This window comes from Periplaneta americana, chromosome 15 (assembly GCF_040183065.1).
Source record: "Periplaneta americana isolate PAMFEO1 chromosome 15, P.americana_PAMFEO1_priV1, whole genome shotgun sequence".
Classification (NCBI taxonomy): Eukaryota; Metazoa; Arthropoda; class Insecta; order Blattodea; family Blattidae; genus Periplaneta; species Periplaneta americana.
Window position 1 is genome coordinate 117379784 of NC_091131.1, and position 22127 is coordinate 117401910.

Here is a 22127-nt window from a genome sequence, read left to right on the forward strand (position 1 = left end):
TGATGAAATCTTCGTCATGGTAAGTTTTTTCAGAGTACTCGAATTCCATAAAATTCTCATTCTACAATTTTTTTCTTCGTTTTAGTATCTTGACCTCATTGTTTCTGGGTAGTTTCTGCACTTACAAAGAAACAATAAATTACTGGCCTTTTAATTTGTAAAATACAATTAATACGAACTTCAATTTATGGAATCATATTACAATAAAAATAAAAGAGAATATAATATACCATACATAATAAGTAAACTGATCATGAAGAGAAAAAGGAATTGGTTGGGTCACTGATGGAGAAGAAACTGCCTACTGAAGGATGCACTGGAAGGAATGGTGAACGAGAGAAGAGTTCGAGTTTCTTCTACTGATATGGTTAAAGTCATGCTAGTAATTAAAGGACGTGGAAAGTGTTGTGATTATGAAGTTTCTACATTAACTTTAAATAATATCGGCATCATTAGAGAGCAGTTCCACCAAACTGAACATGGATGACATTATCCTGAATGGAAAAGATTATTATGTTATTTGATTTAAAACTCTAGCCGTTTTGGTGACAAATCTAGCGGTATTTTAGTAGCAACTAGCCGGAAAAATTTTTGGAGGTGGTAACACTGATAGACATTGGATTACTGCGTGTATTAGGTCTCGAAAGCAGGGAATACCGACGAAGGGAATGCGAATGAAACAATGCAATAAGGAAGAGCTGGCGACAGGAAATGTCACGAGACTGCTTGAATGAGAATCAAGAGTACAGTCGGAAGAGAAATGACATCGATAGAATCAGTCTTGCGTTGTGATAGTTACATTATGACTTCAGTTTGTTCCATTGTATGTGAATACGTGTCTTGTATCGCACGGTATTATTATTTCAATCGTAAACATATGTTGCGCGTTTAATTAGCTTCGAATTTTTCTCTTGCTACGTTCTTTATCTCCACAGCGATGTCCTCATTCGTTCATCTTCTTAGAAGAGACAGTACTTCCATCGGCTCGTACCTCTCCCCCCTCGGCGTGCCAACATACACATACACGTGCTTTTCGGTAATCCTTCCTTGCGTGAGCTATAACCACGTGAAACGGCTGTTAGAATAATACTGATGAGTGATGACCGAGGGGACTTATAGGAGAAGAAATTGAGCGCCTGGTTATTGATTTCGACAGCAGTGACAGTTAAAATTGTATTACTACTTAAAGTAAAAACAACAGCGATAATGAAACTGTTGACACTCTAACGAAACAGAAGATGAAGAGGCAGAACAGCTGGGGTAGAACCCATATACTGTATTAATTCGTAAGTACAAGAAGCATACTTAGAACTAGAAACGCAGAGAAATTTTCTTGATCACATTATATACGCCCTACATTCCGATCTCAAGCATCTGTTAATATACTAGTAGCGACATCAGCTCCAACCGCAATAAAAAGCTGTTGAAAATATACTCATTTCTACCTTATACGGAAACTATTAATGGACTTATGTCGAAAGCTCCTTCAAACTGCGCACAGCGTTAAGTCTCCACAGGAGATAGGCGAACACAAACAAATTAGCTACCCATACTAATTATAAAGTTATGAAATTAAATCCCGAATAAAAGATTATGGGATAATTGAGTGGTCCCTGCCGTAAGTAGTAATGCGTTATGAATGTACGTCATCTCGCATGTCACGTGATAGAGCAGAAATTCACACAGGAATACATCTTAACTATTGTCTCCAAGTACGCGGCGTTAAGTCTTTATGCAATATTCCGAGTAAGTTTTCACATGTCGCCTCTGAGGCTCAATTCTAAGGTTCTGATCTTCCATTCAGGCGTTTCGGGTTCGATCTCCACCGCGACAATGATGAAATTTGTGTTAAAGAAAGCAGACTTACAGAGTTTTTCTCGGGATACTCCAGTTTCCCTCTTTCATTCCACCAATACGCTCACCCTCCCCTTCATTTCATTTAACATCTATAATAGTTAAAGAAAAAAAACTGAAGTGAAGTATCAGGGGTAGTACGGGTCTCCGATGCTGATACAGGATTTAGGTGCTTGGGGCTCCGGGCACTAGATTTTATGAGGTGTGACCTGGCTCTATCAGGTCGGAGGCAGAATGGCGTTTACCTGACAGCATCGGATTCACAATGCCACCGGGCCACTGGAACATTCATCGTACTTTTTAGTAATAGCGATACGAGCGAAATTTTCTGCAATTAATTTGTTTCATCCTTCTAGATACCTAAAATATCATATTTAAGCAAAATAAACTTACGAAATAACGTGAAATTCGGGCCATTGCATTCTGCGAAATATATCCCTCTATCATTAAAACGGCAACATTAAGATATATGGATCGTATGCGGAGACGAAGAGGAAAGCGAAAAATAGAAAATATTCGAGAATGCTGGGTTTGTAGTGAAAGATCTGCCCTTGAACAAAAAACTATGAATGAATAAATTGCCAAAATACGAAATAACTTATGCACTCACATTGCATTCAATATCGTTAAAAAACATGTTTGTGACTTTTGTTTCAGTTAATTGCTTGGTAGGCCTAAAGCCAATATTTCTGTACTTTCTCCATAGATATTGTGTACACTCACTTTTACTATCTCTATGGCTATTGAAAAAAGACTGATTTCTGCAGTCGACTACAGTAGTAATATGTTATGCACTGCAGGCTATATTTTGATGCGAAGGAGTTTTAGGAGAACGAGTAGAGGACCACAGTGAATTTGGTGTGAATTTACTATAATACGTATTCAATTCAATCCAATTCAATTCAATTCAATTTATTTGACATTAGACATACAGTTTTAGGCTTCGTCAGAATACATTGAAAAAACATATAAATACATTTAAAAAAACACCAATAATAGAAACAGTAAAATTTAAGTAATAAATAAAAACATGAAATAATTTGAAACTTTTAAATTGAAGAAAACTAACTAAATTGCAATTAAACTTATTTATTAAAATACAATTTGATACAAATTTGTGCTGAAAAAACTTAGCAACAGAAAAATAATTGTAACTAATCTAAATAACTTTATTTATTAAAAAAAACAATTTCGTGTGAATTTGTGAAGAAACTCATCTACAGAGTAGAAAGGATTAATTAAAAGCCAATTATAAAATCTAGCTTTGAAACTATTTGTTGCTAATTTATAATATTGACTGGGAAGCTTATTATATAATTTCATCCCCATGACAGAAAAAATTGTACTAGTTTTATCTACAGAATGGAATATTAATTTGTTCACTACTTCTAATTTCATGATCATGTATATTGGCTATTAATGAGTAATTGTCTATATTTTGTCGAGTGTAAAGGACTAGGTCGTATATATATATATATATATATATATATATATATATATATATATATATATATATATAAATTTATGACAGTTAATATCTGTGATTGTTTGAAAAGAGGTCGACATTGTTCAAGATAGTTTGATTGACATAGAATTCTAATGGCTTTCTTTTGCAAAATCAAGACGCTCCCAATTTTGCTACCATTTCCCCAGAAAATTATGGCATGCCTAATTATCGACTGAAAGAACGAAAAGTAGGCACATCTTAAATAATTTTGAGAAACACAAGTCATTGATAATTTTGTGCATATATATTCGATTTGTTTTTCCCATGTTAAACTGGAGTCTATAAAAAGTCCTAGAAATTTGGTATAGTTTTGTATGTTGTCCTTTTTTATTACATGATTTAGGGTAAAAGTTATGTTGATAGTCTTTTCTTGATTAAGCAAAAAACCATTAGATTCAAACCATAAAGCCATCTGTGATAGAATATCACTGGTTAGAGCATGTAATTCATTCAGAGTAGAGCTAGAACATAAGAATGTAGTGTTATCAGCATATATAGTTGTTTTAGCTTTAATGAATTTAGGAAGGTCATTTATTGCTACTAAGAATAGCAGTGGACCAATTATTGAGCCTTGTGGAACACCATAATGTATACTGGAGAGACTTGACCAATTTTCACCTACTGAGACTAATTGCCTTCTGCCATGAAGATAGGTTCTAAAATACTTGGTGTATTCCCTCGAATACCATAAAATTATAATTTTGATAGAATTAAGTTGTGATCAACGCAATCGAAAGCTTTGGAGAGATCACAAAACACAGCATTAACTTGTGACCTATTTTCAAAATTTCTTAAAATTTCGGTTATTAAAAGCTCAATTGCATCATTTGTTGATTTCCTTCTTCTTAAGCCAAATTGGTTAGTACTAAAGAGATTTGAATTTTCAAAGTAGTCATAAATTTGATTGAAAATTACATATATTCAAATATCTTAGATAGCACTGGAATGATAGAGATTGGTCTGTAACTATTTGGACTTGATCTATTGCCTTTTTTTATAAATTGGGATTACTTTCGAAATTTTTAGTTGATCTGGAAATAGACCTTGTTTTAGACAAATATTGATAATATTTGTGATAGGAATATAAATTGAATTTATAACTTATACGTAAGTATATTACCATCACTGAATTTAAAAGTTAAAAGTGTGTTTAATTGATATGTACTTATACGTTTATTATACTGTAACAGCCAAAGATTCTAACCATCGTGGTTGGAACACAGCTTTGAAGGAATTTTCTGAGTACGCCTGTGACATGTCATGTTTTCGGCAGCATTTTAATGTGACAATCCCTGTACTTTATCACGTGGCGCTTGCAAGTAGTACCAAGTAAGGACTAATCACCATCTTCGTTGGCAGATGAATACAGTTGCATTTGGTTTTGTGGGCATCAGAATTAGAACGGCCAGTAAAATCAACTTCTCGAGCGCAAATGCTCTTCCGCACAGATTGCTGCGAAAGCTCTTCGGCCGACTCTAGAAGTGTTTGCAGCAATTATATCAACGCTGGTATGAGAGTACCACAATAGAACTTGAAATAAATGCATTAAGTGCTGTAGCTATGTCCTACGTATTCACAGCAACCGTAGTCTATAAAACTGTCGATTCTACCATATGTATATCATCATCATCATCATCATCCTTCACGAATTAGGCCTCTGTAGACCTGTTTCGGCCCCATCTAGCAGTCTTCTTAACGGTCTTCCTGGTCGACGATGTCCTCTAGGTTTATATTGCATCATAATTTTTGGGATTCTTGAATTTTCCATTCTTCTTACATGATCTAGCCAATTGAATTTGTATCTGGTGATTTTTTCTTCTACTGACTCTACTTCTAATTGTTCTAAAATTTCTTCATTCCTTTTTCGGTCTAAAAGAGTATATCCTGCTGTTCTCCTGAAAAATTTCATTTCCGTTGCTTTGATTCTGTTCATGTCTTTTTTCTTTAATGTCCAAATCTCGCTTCCGTGTAGAAGGGTGGGTAATGCTAGTGTATTATATATTTTTATTCTTGTAGATTTTTGTACTAATTTAGCTTTTAATGTATTGTTTATTATTCCTAGAATTTGTGTAAATTTGGTAATTTTCTTGTTCACATCTTTTTCATTTTGATAAGATATTTCACAACCCAGATAATTGAAATTTTGCACTTGTTCGAGGCATTGGTTATTGTGTATTATCTTACTTCTCACTGGGTCTTGTCCTAAAAATGCCATTACTTTTGATTTTTGTGCTGAAATTTCCATCCCAAAATCTTTTAATATTTCATTTAATGTATACAATCCTCTTTGTAAATTATCCTCTGAATTGGAAATTATGACTTGATCATCGGCATAGAGTAAGGTATTTAATGTTAGAGCACTGGTTATTTTGATTCCTGATGTGTAGATTTGGTTCCATTTTAAAATAATTTCATTTATATAAATATTAAATAAAGTTGGTGATAGTGGACAACCTTGTCGAACTCCATTATTAACTAATTTTCTTTCGGATATACAGTTATTTATTTTGACACTTATTTTGCTGTCCGTGTAGATTTCTATTATATTTTGGAATAGCAAATTTGGAATATTTTTTTCTTGTAATATGTCGAATAAAAGGTCTCTTCGGACTTTATCAAAAGCTTTCACAAAATCAATAAAAGCTATATGGGTTTCTAAATTAAATTCTCTTCTTTTTTCCAACAATAGTTTGATACTAAATAATGGATCTACACATGATCTTCCTTTTCTAAAGCCATTTTGACACTCCAGAAGGAAAGTTTCAGCATGTTTTTTTAATTTTTCATTTAAAATCCTACTAAATATCTTATAACATGTGTTGAGGATACTAATCCCTCTATAGTTTTCAACATTCTGTTTATCTCCTGTTTTATATATGGGAATAATTACACTATTTTTCCATTCTTCCGGTAAAGTGGCAGTCAGATATATTCTGTTTAGAAATCTTAGTAATCTTTCTTGAAATAGATCTCCTGCATATTTATACAATTCTGAATTTAGGTTATCTTCTCCAGGTGATTTACTATTTTTCGTCTTCTTTAATGCTTCTTGTAGTTCTTCTTTTGTAATGCATTGTTCATCTGGGTTTTTTGTGTCCCAGAATTTTGAATCAAAAGTAGGATTGTTCCATAAGTTTTTGTAAAAGTCTAGGAATGTTTCTATTTTGGGGCAAGGGTTTATCTTGGCGGATTCCTTTATGTCTCTGTTCATGTATTTTAAAATTTTATATGTATTGGGTTTCATTTTATAAATGTCAGTTTCTAAAAAAGATATAAACTCTTTCCATGATTGCCTGTGTCGTTTTCTAATTTCTCTGTTAGCTATCGCCCTATTAAGATCTTGGGATGATGAAATTAAGGAGATCATAAAAAATAAAAATATAGCTTATAGAAAATACCATATGTATATAAAACAAATTAAATAACTTTTTGATAGAGAAGAGTTCGACTAACAGTTTGTGATTTTGCCACTAAGTCCCTCGCATTTGAGTCATCTTCGATATTTCAGTGGTTATCTTTCTTGCTTGCCATTAGGTTCGAGGTTTGAGAGTTCGAACCGCATGGAGGTCGATGAATTTTATACATACTTATTGGCTTTTAAGGAACCCGGAGGTTCATTGCTGCCCTCACATAAGCCCGCCATTGGTCCCTATCCTGAGCAAGATTAATCCATCCGTCCGTGTCATAGATTTACGGCACGTGAAAAATCCCCGTGTCTGAATAAGAAGGCTCCAGGCAATATTTGCCTATCATTTTTCATTCACGTCAAAATTTGTAAGTAGCACAATAGGCCCATTTCACTGGCCTAAAGCACACTTCAATTTGTCGCACCCTTCACTTGCAATCTAAATCATATCATGCCACGTATGTAAATTAATAAATATTATCTTGAGAAGTAACCCCTGCGGTGGCTGAGTGGTCAGACCTTCGCATTTTTACGCAGGCGGCTCGGGTTCCAGTTGCAGTCAAGGCTGGGATTTTTCATTTGACTATTACACTTTTACAACATCATACTATTTTGACCAATAAAACGGTATGGAACGACGTGTTTCGACCAATCATGACTGCTTATCCTACATTTCTGTCATCTATCTAGCATTTGTTTTTTATCACCTCCCTAGCATTTGTTTGTTTTATAACCTACCTTGCATTTGTTTCTTTGTTTGCCAACATTGTACTTTCAATAATAATTGTACCTTTGTCCTCTGACTGAGGTTCTGGCTGATATGTAGGCCTACATCTATTGTCAGGCAGTACATTTCACTCGACGATATGTGTCAGAGGAAGAACAATTGTTTGTGTGCATCTGAAGTCTGACTAGTGTAATATGTAGCTAGTCGGCGAGGTATGCAATGGAGGGGCAAAGGAACTGGCCACCCTACCCCATTATCTCCTGGCCTAGTTGTCTCATAAGTGGTGCCTTCTTGATATCACTTATGAGGTTCAGACCTGTCTTCGGACAGTTGACTAAACAACAACAAGAACAACAAAATGATTCATGTCTATTTCATCATCCTTAATTAAAACTTTTCTATCATTTATCTTGTTTAATATTATTTAGGTTACGTTATAGCTTCTGCTGTATGAGATTATGGATAGTCACGTACGGTATCGGAGATGGTTTAATATATTTTGATAACTGAAGTAAAATGCAACTATTTTAATAAAAATGAAACTGAGTCAACAAAGCTTTCTTGACCAGTAACCTTGTACAGAGTTCAATGAAGATTGTATAGTTGGCACAACTGATAACAAGAGAACAGCCATAACATAACACACTACTATCATTAGCGGAATATTTGTAATAATGAGATGGTATAATAATACATTTTCAAAACAGTTTAGTATTTTAGTAAGTCAATTAATATTTTATTGTATTAAAGTACTTTATTTCTTCTAATCTTTATATACTTTCTTCTAATCGTGTAACAGTCAATTAAATCTCACTCGAGTTTTGATTTTCTTTAGATAAATCAAAATCTCTAGTAAGATTGCTGTAGAAAAATCCATAATGATCCTTGTGGAGGACAAGGTCTTAGTTGTTTTTTTTCTAGGGTTTCCTGTTTCCACAGATTCGTCGTCAACATAATTCCGTCCGATCTCCATTCCATTGCATTCCCCGATCGCAGGCTGGCGACGCATAAGGTGGCTGGTCTAGGTACGAGGGGTTGCCTGCTCAAAACCTGGATACGTAGCAAACCGTAAATGTGTTAGTTGGTGTGGGTTGAGAAGGTTCCAGGACGATTGGTCCACTACAATTATGTCCTTTTTTCATCAAGTACAAAGAAAAAATGTCATAATCACGTCATGTCCACAAGCGTTTTGTCTACTGAACATATCGTCTATAGACATATAATCCACAAACAAATATTCCACGATAAATTTTGTTCATATACATTATATACAATGACTTTTACTGTCAATTAATTATAATGTCCATAATACATCTTACATCACTAGATATGATGGTGTAGAGGAATCAGAATTAGATTTATCATTATACCTACATAGAAAGGACCTTCGTAAGAGGGATACCTGCCAGAGGTAGAAGACGAGAGGTGCCGCCTCGCTTTTCTCCGCAAGTCTGGAATGTTTATAACCTTGTCTTGAATGGGACTCAAAGGATAATTAATACAATAGAAGGATAGCACTCCAAATTTCAAAAATGTATATTAACTTACCATGCTAACATAATTATAGAAGTTCATCGAAAACTTGCAGAAGGACAAAATGACAATTAATTATTAATACGAGTAAATCAATTAATGGAAGGTCATATGGCAATAACTCATGTTTTAAATTCAAGACACATTTAGGAAATGGTGCGGAATTACCATGTATATAGAGAAAACTGTGACATTGACATATCTTGGAGGCATTAGTGATCGGTTGAAACTGTATGCAGAAGAACTTCCTTATGGTGAAAACGATAATGAAGCAAATTAATGGTATTTTCATAACTGAATAAACATATGCTACAATTACACTTATTACGTAATATTAACATTCTAAAATAATGTACATCTGGTTGACTATTATTTCCATCATATTAAAAGCAGACTGATGATTTTTTAAATTGTTTATTACTTCAGATTTGTGGACGTTTTAAATTATGGACAAACCATCTATGGACACAACTACAAATGGACTTGTAATGTAGTGGACTTTAAATAACTGCACCTATAAATTAATGGACTTTAATGTAAAGGACGGAAGAAACTGGACATTTGGACTGTGAACATAAAAAATGGACATTTTGTCTGTGGCCATAAAGAAGTGGACATATCATCCGTGTATCGTTGAGAATGCGCCTAGCTAAAAGGGTAACCGTAATAGATCTACTAGTTCGTAGTACTGGGTCGTAGTGATCCCTCTCCCAAATACAATACAATTGTGAGAAATGTGTAGTTTATCAGGAATTGAAGCCAAGAACCAGACATTGCACGTGTTTGGTAATTCGGTTGCGCTCTGAAGCTATCGGTGTTACGTAAATCTAAACAACGCGAGGAATCTGCATGGTTGGATTGTCTCTGTAAAAATAAAAAAAGTTACGAAAGCATATTCACTCGTTGCCTTCTCCATATTCAGTGGAGCATCTCAATATCGATGCACGTTCAAGTGAAACAGAGTGCATCAGAGATCCTGAATGCACCTTGAAAATTGTAGGTATGGGACCAAGTAGCCTCAACTGGATTCGTGACTTGGTACAAAGCAACCAGTTGTGTGCCACCGGCTGTATTATTACATGGAAACCTGACCCAATTGTCTATCGTCAACATTCAATGACACTGTGAGCGTCTCTTACGTGCTATGATCGAGCGTAACATTGATTTATCTCTCTGAACCGGAAGTCAGTTCCGGATTTCTCAATCTCAGTATGTTACAATTTTTTTACTTGGTTATTTTGTTATTTAACGTCGCTGTATCAACTACTAGGTTATTTAGCGTCGGTGGGTTTGGTCATAGCGAGATGAGACCGAGGATTCGCTATAGATTACTTGACATTCGCCTTACGGTTGGGGAAAACCTCGGGGAAAAAAACCAACCCAATCCACGGCTGAGCTCAACTCCGGATCGGCCAGCAAGCCCCTCAACCGACTGAGCTACGCCGGTGGCCAAGTTATGTTTAATCTCAACTGAGAAGAAATGTATTATAACTTGCCATACTTATTTTATAATAATATTTAGTATTGTTTAATACCCCGCCTAGAAGTACATGACCTTGATGTGGTGGCGGGGCTTGTGTATTCCTATGACCCTGAGAGCTACGCCGGCGGTAGTGTATGTAGCTACTGGTACGGCCTTCCATGCCGGGCAGGTCAAAGAGTAGGGATCAGTCGAAGAAGTACTCCAGAATGAGGCGGAGTAGTTCTTCGGAACGGCGTATTTGGCGGAAGAAGAAATCTTAAGGGTGGACCAGATTCTTAGTTGTGGTGAAAGCAACTGGTCTATGGGACGGAAATCTCGAAATAAAATAACCTGTCCTCCAGGTTGGGGGTTTGGCATTAGGCTAGCTCCCTATCACAGTGAAAAGAATCTTGCTTCTAACTCTCCAACCAAAGACAGACGTGTATGGAAGAGGATTCCTGAGAACGCCAAAACTTTCAATTTTGAAGTTTGTGCCTTAGGTTGATGAGTACTGTTTTATGCAAAACTATGTCAGATAATTGATTAGTTATTTGCTTTCTTGTTTATAAATTTATTTTCTTATATCCTGATTGATCATATTCGGAGACTAAGAGGAAGACAGAAAATAGGAAAAATTGAAAATGCTGCCTTTGCAGTGAAAGATCTGCCCTTAGGCAGTACACAATGTATGCCTATCCTGATTTACTTCCTTAAACATATGTATACCTTCATATATGTGGTGGTACCATTAGTAAGTTAGTATTTTCTGTTTATCTCCACATTTATTAATTTGTTTATTTGTTTGTTTCTTTATTTTTATTTATTTACTTGTTCGTTTATTTATTTACTTATTTATATCCTTTGTTTATTTACAGATTTATCGCCCACATTATGATTTAAGGAACAGCAATTCCAGCTCTAGCGCACCTGAAATTGATTTTCGGTAGGTAAATAGAACATGATGTCCTTCCCATAGGAATGTATCATATGCTTCCTATTTTGTGTTGTTTTGTACGCTGACCTTGTAGTATATTGACCACATGGTCAGAATGCCCCGCTACTTGTGAATGCCTGATGTTGATAATTCTCACAAAGAACTTATGTAGTCATAGACCCTCGGAAATATAATTTATGATAATCATAGTTCTTCTCTATACCTTATGCAGTAGAATTTATAGCTGTGAGTCAGCGAACCAGAGTTTATTTCCAGCAGAATATGTAAATATTCAGACTGGGCGGGTGACCCTTGTTTTGTGCTTATTTTTCTTTGTGTTACTTGGTGACGTGCTGTGCTTGCCAGGTGACCACGGTGTCTCTATTTTTATAAATGCCAGACGTGATGGGTCACAATCCTCTAGAGCGAGAGTGTGTACAAAGTGGACCAAAGGAGTCATTAATAATTTGATGGTAGTAATAATGATAATGATAATGATAATGACAATAAGTTTAATCTATTTCTTTATTCACATATGACTTTACTTTCCTAATTTCTTTATTCAATCACTTATTTTCTATAGGCTGTCTATATGATAATAAAGTAGACCTACTGTTGAGACGAACTAAAAAGATAATGCCACTTCAGAGAGGACTGTTCAGTCACGATGTTTCGTTTATGAGTTTTAATGCAAAAATAGTATATTATGAAACTAGTTTATAACGTTATATTCTCTACCGCTGTGGAGTAACGGTTAGCACGGCTGACCGTGAAACTAGCAGCCCCAAGTTCAAATCCTGATTGGGACAAGTTACCTGATTGAGGTTTTTTCTGGGTTTTTTCCGCAAACCATTACGAGCAAATGTGGATAAATTTCGGCCCTGGACCCCGGACACTTCTAGCGAGTAATATCACCTTCATCTCACTCAGACGCTAGATAACCATCGCAGTTGATAAAGCGTCGTAAAATAACCAACTAAAAATGTTATACTTTATTGCATGAGTAAAGGTTTATCGAACTCACTTCGTTCGGTAATTTTTACGAATGCAATAAATTGCATAACAATACGTGCGCTATTTTTTTTTTGTATGACAGCTTTATAAAATTTACTTGCTTACTTACTTACTTATGACTTTTAAGAAACCCGGAGGTTCATGGCCGCCCTCACACAAGCCCGCCATTGGTCCCTATTCTGTGCAAGATTAATCCAGTCTCTGTCATCATATCCCACCTCCCTCAAATCCATTTTAATATTACCCTCCCATCTACGTCTCGGCCTACCCAAAACTCTTTTTCTCTCCGGTCTCCCAACTAACACTCTATATGCATTTCTGGATTCATCCATACGTGCTACATGCCCTGCCCATCTCAAACGTCTGAATTTAATGTTCCTAATTATGTCAGGTGAAGAATACAATGCGTGCAGTTCTGCGTTGTGTAACTTTCTCCATTCTCCTGTAACTTCATTCCTCTTAGCCCCAAATATTTTCCTAAGCACCTTATTCTCAAACACCCTTAATCTCTGTTCCTCTCTCAAAGTGAGAGTCCAAATTTCACAACCATACAGAACAACCGGTAATATAACTTTTTTTTTTTATAAATTCTAACTTTCAGATTTTTTGACAGCATACTAGATGACAAAAGTTTCTCAACCGAATAATAACAAGCATTTCTGATATTTATTCTGTGTTTAATTTCCTCCCAAGTATCATTTACATTTGTTACTGTTGGTCCAAGATATTTGAATTTTTACACCTCTTCGAAGGATAAATTTCCAATTTTTATATTTCTATTTCGTACAATATTCTGGTCACGAGACATAATCGTATACTTATTGTGTGATTTCGTAACAAGCTGTTTTTTTACGGTAATGGATTGCTAGCCCTTCGCCCAACCCCCAAGCTGGACGTCCACCCCTTATCGGCTGTCCACGACTGCTTATTTAATATATTCGCAACCACCCTCCACCTGGAGGCCGTCTCCTCTGTCCGCAACCTGAGTACGCGCCATGCCGTGGTGATAGGGACCCACAATACATTATAAAACAGTTATAATAAAAAAATTACATATCAAATTTGTAATGATGGGCAGTTTGAAGTCATGGGTTATGAATAAAGAGTTGCTATGACAGCAGTGATATTTCAAATATTATTGCACGGAAAATCGTTTAATAATATTACTTTTATCCGCGTTGGTTTTATAGTGGATATTTATCCATCGTTATATCACCATGGTAATGGCATTCATTACTGCACTGAGTGCGATATGTAAATGATTTCCGCACTGAGTGCGGTAATGATTTACATATCGCACTTAGTCAACGATCTATCTTGAAATCAGTTATTAAATAAACGTGGATAAAATATTGTATGCAACTAGTGGGACAAGCATAATTACCGCTCCCATGTAATCACAGAACTCGGCTTACGCCTCGATCTTGCAAAACACATTCGAGCGGTAATGATGCTCATATACCACTAGTTGCATAAATAATATTGTGACACAAGTAATGCCATCAGAGTAGAAGTCCATACTGGTATGTTTTAGTTGGCATGGTAATACGCGTATCTTACAGCACTGGTCCAATAATGTGGCGTACTGTGCATGATTTTGACTAACAATAAAGATAGTTTATAATGCAGGTGTACAAAAAACTTTCGATCGACCCTGAATTTAGGCTATAACTTGTGTTGAGCAAGTCCGTGTTCCAGGCAACACAGGCGCTACCTTCTGGCACTCGGGTTCATCATTCATTACGAACGTAATAGGTAAATTATACTGGTGACAGATTTTACAGTCACTAATCGCGATTATCGACCTAATCGCGATCGGGGTTGTAGTGTGTCACCGTCCAGATCGCGATCAGGAGCTTAATCCTGTTTCCAGAACTAGATAATCGCGTTGAGGCACGGCCCATTTGACGAAAGTAACATTTTAGTAATCTTTGGTTTCGAATCATCTTGATTTATATAATTTAGGAATCGTGATAGCTTCTGCTGTGCAATTTTGTTACCCATTCCATTGTATTATATGAAATAAATGACATTTGGCTAGTATTAGACGTATTGGAGAAATTTAATACATATGTGAGAATATAAAAACAAATATATTAACAAATGGCAGACGAATTATTCATATATGGAGTCAATACAAGGCTGATGAAAAATGTTTCATTTCAATAAATAATGAATTACAAGTTGAAACTGATTCCTTTTTCTGATTTTTAATTTCAGTCTCCATTACAACGATATCGTTGAGGTTAGGGTTCATTTTAAAAATATGTTTTATTACAAAATAATATAAATCTTAGGCTTAACGATATAAATTATATAGATTTTAAAATTTATTTCCAAAATAATATAAATAGTAACGGTATAAATTGTATCAGTTTAGATTATAAAACATGTAAAAATATTAACAAATAAATTCCCATATCAAGCTGCAAGAAACGGGAAAAAAGAAAAGAACAATGAACAAACATCAAAACAAGGCATGAACTTCATATGCTGTCCAGGAGGTAAACAAACATTTTAAGTATGTACATAGAAAAAATTGTTTCCTCTATGGTAATTCAGCTGTTGACCAGAAGGGACCATGCGTGACCTAGTGTGTCAACACAGTTTCGCTAATCGCGATCAGAGATAATCGCGATTAGCCACTGTAGTCTGTCACTAATATAAAATATACGGACACACGTCGCTACTGCTGCAGCGCTACAGTAAAATACTGCGCAATTCTCGTACTGCAACGTGTGGACAACGGTGCAACTAGAAAAGTAGCGGCTGCCGAACCAGCTGCTGGTTACTTTTCATGCTGCGGGTAGCCAACGTGTGAACAGGGTTCTCAGAGTTGCAGCCCCAGTGTTTTTTATATTGGTTTTGTTGCCAGTATTGCCCAAATGTGCCTATGATACTTTATATTATTTGGATATATTTTAATGTTTGATGTGATTAAAATAAATTATTTATAAAATTTACTAAATGTACACCATAGCCAGAGTATATTTGCTGATGATACAATTATTTTTTTTTTAATTTTCCATAGCGTAGTTTTAAACAGGAGAGTTGTCAACATTGCTTAAGAGAATAATGCTCTGCAATGCACGCAAGAGTGAACGAAACGCATTCGATTGTGACTGCTTTTTTCACTAAAAATTAAAGCGCATGCATCGCCGATGGTTATCTTGTGCGTATTTCGTTCAACGTAGTATCACAGTCTAGTATATACAGTCACGAAGCTTGAGTTTATGAGGGTACTAGGAACAATAGACTGTGCAGGTACTATTTCGCATTGTCTGTAATGAGGCGATAGTAGCGATCCTAGTGGTTAACAACTATTTATGGATGCATATTTACTACGTATTGAGCTTCGTGACTGTATATACTAGACTGTGGTAGTATGTACTACGTACCGAGCAGCTGATTGTTTTAGATGGCCGTGAATAAAATGAAAATTCTTTTGTTTGGTGAACTATGTACCGAGCAGCTGATTGTTTTAGATGGCCGTCAATAAAATGAAAATTCTTTTGTTTGGTGATGGTGGACCTTTTAAGCTGAAAATGATGGCAAGTATGATTAGCTTTATTGAAGATTTTCGCAAATACGAGTACCTAGGGTGTGTTCAACCACAATAATTCTGCGAATCAAGTAGGCCTAAGTATTGGAATTATATTTAATAAATTATATATATATATATATATATATATATATATATATATATACATAATGAAGATGACGTTCAACACGGCGCACCGTGTAGACACAAAATCTGTATACATCAAACCTGAACGTTCGTTTTGAACTTGATTCTTTCAATATTCTCCCCAGATTGCATCGTAAACGCACGGAAAATTGAACAGTATAGATGCACCTTAATGTAGACCCACCACCTACGGTGCACTCTGCATAGTCTCTGACGAAGTTAGTGATACAGTATGTACGCTTTTCGGCACTAGCGACATATATGAGCCACACTCGTAAAGTCGGGGCAAGTTAAGGAAGAATCCTATCGTTGTAAAAAAAATGTACTGCAAACATTATAGCACAACCTCAGCACACTTACTCACTTTTTATATCTAATCGCTTGACACAGATTCGTTCAGATTTTATATTAAGAGACGGTTTATAGTTGCTGAAAGTACAGCCACGGTGGCTCAGTGCTAGTGCGCTGGGCTTATAACCAAGAGAGCCCGGATTCAAATCCCGGACGATCCACTCTGAATTTATAATTTGTGTTGGGCAAGTCTCTGGTTCAGACAACACGAATTTTCTCTGGGTCCTATTCCGGTTCCCCTGTGACATCTCAACAAATCTCCATCATCATTCATTACGAGTATAATGTAGACCCACCGCGCCACCGGCGCAGCTCGGGAGGTAGTGCGATTGCCTGATGTTCCGAAGTTGTTCTCTGGCGTGGTTCGATTCCCTCTTGGGCTGTATCTGATTGGATTCTTTCCGAAGTTTTCCCCAAATGTATGGCGAATGTCACGTAATCAGTGGCGAATATTAGGCCTCAATTCGCTATATATCATATATCACCAATTCCAGCGACACTAAATAACGTAGTAGTTGGTACAGCGTCGTTAAATAATCAACAAAACACCGCCTGTGGAGCATTGCGGATAGTCTGACGAATGAAGCTATTTACGCTTCTTGACACTAACGATATCGATGAGATACGCTCTTATAGTCGGGACGAATAATGGCAAGTTAATGGCCCTGCTGAAACTACTTACGCCCTATATTAAAGTGTATGTCACTACAAAAGAAATGCGCAGTACTATGAAGCCCACGGGTTCGATTCAAGAATCTTCTCAATTGAATTATTCCGTTCGCATTATGGCCCTTGGGTTTATTAAACCTCTAACAGAAATTAGTAGCTTACCAGGGGTATTTCTTTGGGGATGAAGGAGACAAGCATGTAGACTTGGCATCCCTACTGCTACCAATGCTGAATGTATGTAAATGTGGGAGCCTAAACTTCTCGCTACCCTGTGGACCTTTATGACCTACAATAGGGATAACTTTGTGACTTTATCACCACAAGAATTATAATGACAGTATCTGCAATTATGATTTTTTCAGATAATCTAAGACAGTACAACATAATTTACAACCAATGAACACCCCTACCCTAGGGGAGATTCAATACCACGAATGTAACCTAGATGTTGATACAGCGTCGTAAAATAACCCAATAAAAAATACCAATAATGCGGTTTTTAATAGGTCGTCTCATGAAGTCTTTTCGGTTCTGTTGTTTCTGTTCGGTTAATTAAAGTCTGACGGAGATAACAGTCTAATGTCAGGGCCATTAATTTGCCATCTAATGTCAGACTTGTTGACATGATATTATTTGTTTAGTTAGTTTCATATACTGTGTGACACAAAACTCATTTACCAAAGAAATGTATTTATTCTGTTTGGAAATAACTGCTATATTTCGTTTATATTGATGGTTTGTGACGTCATGGTAAACAACAATGCTACAGTTTGTTTTGTTCCATTTATTGTTTGGACAAAGTGGTTTGGAGTTATTGAGAGCTGGAGACATTATTTTTTTGTTTTCTGTGTATCCGCATTTATGAATCCTTCCTTCAGCATGTTTTATTCAGTGACGAATGGGTATGCTGAGACACCAAATGCACGATATTAGCCCAAAGAAAATTCAAGGTGGATTCATGACTCCAATAACTCTAATGCTAAAAATATAATGGTGTGGTGTAGAATAATATATGATATGATTTTGGCATCATATTTATGTGAGCTAGTATGCCTACACATTTGGCGAGTTATTGGACAGGGTTGTAATGGATTTGCTATATGATTTATCACTGAATAAACTAATGAGAATGTGGTTTTAGTTACGTGCGGCTTCAGCATATTATACTATGACAGTTCCTGAGAAATTAAATAACATGTTTGTTGTGCAATGAATTGGAAGAGGTGGACCTCAGTCAAAGCCTCTACGGCCACCAGACCTCAGTCACGGTCTCTACGGCCACCAGACCTCACACCTTAAGATTTTTTGCTATGGGAATATATGAAACGGCATGTTTCTTTCAGACAGAGCCTGAATCTATAGATGAAATAAAATAAAGGATCACTCATGTTATCCAACACATTCCACATGCAACACTTTTTAAGAGTGCCAGTGGAATGTCAGAATCGAATGAGACATTGTCTTCAAGTAAATGGAACACACTTATTTGCGGTAATGCGCTATGCAGTTGCATTGGAAACAATAATCTTTACATGTAAATCTAGTCATGTTTACCTGAGGATAATTCACGGAAATAATGTTGCGCTGTACGGTATTTCATGGTAGTATGTGAATAATAAGAGTTTTTTTTTTCAAAGGAAATAACTTGTTATGCCTACATTATTCTCATTTTAAAATAATATATTTTTTTTTTTTTTTTTGGCAAGTGATTTTTGTATTACACGATATAACGATTTGCTATCATCATGATTTTATTTTTAAGAGTTTACACTCCCCAGCCAAAGAAGTACATAGGTAGAACATCCTTATTTATTATAGAATTAAGTCACAAGTTGTAAACTCACATTGTTTTGTGTGGTTCTTACAAAGGTTTGAATGACGGCATGCCTGAATCTGAAAAGAAAACAATGTTTAGTAAGCAGTCCGAAGACTAGTTGGAACTTCATAAGTGACACCAATAAGGCATCATTCATGAGGCAACTAAGTCAGAAGACAATGGGTTAAGGTGGACAATTCCTTTTCCCCTCCATTGCATACATCGTCGACTAATAACATAGTTCACAAATCAGGCTTGAATGGTATGCAATAATTATTCTTCCGTTGATATAATACAGTGTAAAAAATGGCGAACACGGACATCAAGGCAAATAGGCTACATTTGATGTATTGATAATAGATGTATTAGCCACAATCTCAATCAGAGGTAAAGAAAGCAATATGCTAATAATATCATTATGAACTACTATATATTTGAACATTAATGGTCTTACTAAAAAAATTCTTATACAGACATTTAACTGTCTTATACTTACACAGCGAATAGCTTGTTACAAGTCGTGTGTAAATTTCTGACTAATAATCACTACATATGTCGTGGATAATAGTACAATTGTTGTACAGCTACGTCATAGTTTCGTCATTTTTTATTACGAAAGGTTACAGAATAACTGAAATTCTCTGTTGCATCTGATAGTGTGCGCTAGTGTGCCGCGTTAAGTATTGATAGTACAACTGGGTCTGATCGATTACCACGCTGTATTTTGATCAAAGAGTATAGCTACAGCAATATTATTCTAAATATTCTGTGCTCTTTGTTTTGCTTTTCTGTGATTGCAAAGTAACCATAATCATAAAATGACAATCGATACGAACAGCTGTTGAAAGGCGGCCATTTTTGCTCTATATACAACGCTTAAACAGGGGATTTCGTGTGTATAACACAGCAAAGCAACTCCCATGTATACGTTTATACATCCATCGCTTATGCATGATTTAATAGTAACGTTTCCTGTCCCAACTCTGCATAAGTCTCGTATAAAAATGATGTTATAGTATATTAGTAAGACTGAGTATATCCCTTTTAAATGTCGCTTTTCATAATATATATGTATATAATATTGGACATGACTGTAATATAGCAAGTGCTATTTCATATGAATTGTGCAAAATAAATTACATAGGCCTACATCTACTTGAATGATTCAATTCATACCTAAATGAAGTCAATATCTTATTTTCGGTATTATCAATGATTCCTTTTGTGTGCAATTGAAAAAATGGAAAACAGAAATTTGCCTTGTTACTTGGGAGAAGGCCTACAATAAATAATTCCATTTGTCGATATATTTTTAATAATGTTTCAAGAATATAAACTAAAATGTTTAATGTCATTCGTATCAAGACTATATAATTCAATTGTTGAGAAACGCTTAAAATGCATAATAAATAATGTGCCAATTTCGTTAAGCTAATTTTTATTTCTTTTCACGCTTCCATGAGCGTCATCATATTCAACTGATGTAGCACGTCTTTTCTACAAAATGTTAGGGCAATGTAGTTTAAATAAATTGTGAATACAATTTAAAGATAAAATACGATGTACCTGACCTAGAGTGTCGTCTGTGCTTCTCAATCGTCGCCCTCTTGCCCGAATGCTTCCTATAAGGATTCCACATACCAGTGAAAGGTAGCGTAACAGTGCTAGCATTGTGCGGTACCAGTAACATATTATCTTTGATGACATAGGAAGATACAAAGAAAAAAATTAATTAATTCTTTGTAACATTTCCTTCTAAGTAGGAGAGCTACTGTTCAACAGTGAATAACTTCTTTCGATTACTATAGTCGTGAAATGTGTTGCAGCGTTCGTAACGGTAAAGCTCTAATCAAGACTTAATTATTATTTTATTATGGTGTATCATTAGCCCTGAAAAACTGCTGCTTACAGCAAATAACCTCTTTTAATATATCGTTATATGAAGTAGGCTACAGAGAAAGCGTTGTTAAATGAAAGAAATCGAATCGAATTCTTGGTGAATTTATTTATTTATTTATTTATTTATTTATTTATTTATTTATTTATTTATTTTAAGAATTCCCCCACCCCAACACAGAAAATATCAACTTTTGATAATGCTTTCTATTTGTGGACAGTATTTTTTCCAGAACTTTTCCTACAAAGTTACAATAGTATTCGTCTCAGTAATATATCTTAGTCTTTCCAGAACGTCACACAACAGAAGTCTTATGTTTAGAGTCTCTTCTCACAAGCCTCACATTGAGTTTTCTCGAAATAGCCTTATAGTTTATAATATTTCCTTAAAAACCATGTTCAGTAATTATACGTGTTGATACTATAGCTACAGTACATACACAAGAAATGAAGACAAGTAATTGTGTTAGTTTCTCCAGTAAGGTAGCTACTCCAACTCTTTTGTAAAAGCTTCAAAGGACCTGACCAAAGGCAGAACCTAGCTAAAAGGATTGGAGCTAAAAATAATGCTACTCTAAAGAATGGGGACTGGAAAGTATGGCGAAATTTTAAGTCAGAACATAATTCTCTCTCTATAAACATTCATTGGTTTCATGGAAGCAGATTTCGCGCTAGTTTCTTCCTGTCACACGTGACAGTGTTCCTGAACAAATGCTATCTGATCTCGAAGACAATAGGTGGTGGAATTTCCTGAGTGTCTGCATGCATGTTTATTTTACGTAGTGACGCGACGCACTTTACAATGAAATGCATTGTAAGTGGCGCTCATGACTTATTTATTATACAAGATACTTTTTTTTTTTTCATTTCTACTGAATATACAACTCACATAGGTAGATTGGTCAACAGAAAATTTGTATTACAAAATAGACATTGAAAATGGTTTTTGTTGGGCACTCTCGTTTCCCTTATCATTCCAGCGACACTCTTCACCTTCTCATTTCATCTTATCATCTCACAATAGTTAAAAAAAATAGGCTGGAGCAAAGTCTTTGGGAATGTACAGGTTTCCAATGCTGATATAGGAAAGGATTGAGGCTCCGCGCCCTGGAGCTTATTAGGGACTAGTCTAAGAATGGAATCTAACTCTGTCAGGGCTGAGGCAGGATGGTCCACGTGTCAACGCTGGATTTACGAATGCCATACAGGCCACCTGTCGCACTTGGACAATCATAGCGTAATATACAGAACTTCATTTCTAAACTTCCCG

The 22127-nt window shown here is 35.6% G+C and overlaps 1 protein-coding gene across 3 annotated transcripts in view; it reads right to left on the bottom strand.

Annotated features, from left to right (window-relative positions):
* LOC138715285 (sphingomyelin phosphodiesterase-like) overlaps positions 1 to 22127 on the bottom strand; it is a 375698-nt gene that overhangs the window by 327783 nt on the left and 25788 nt on the right. For 2 of the 3 annotated variants that reach the window (XM_069848039.1, XM_069848037.1), the window contains exon 2: positions 18990 to 19038. The exons of the other annotated variant lie outside the window; for it this stretch is intronic. The gene's annotated coding sequence lies outside the window, so the exon portion shown is untranslated. The remainder of the gene's footprint in view (positions 1 to 18989; positions 19039 to 22127) is intronic. 3 annotated transcript variants of the gene reach the window in all.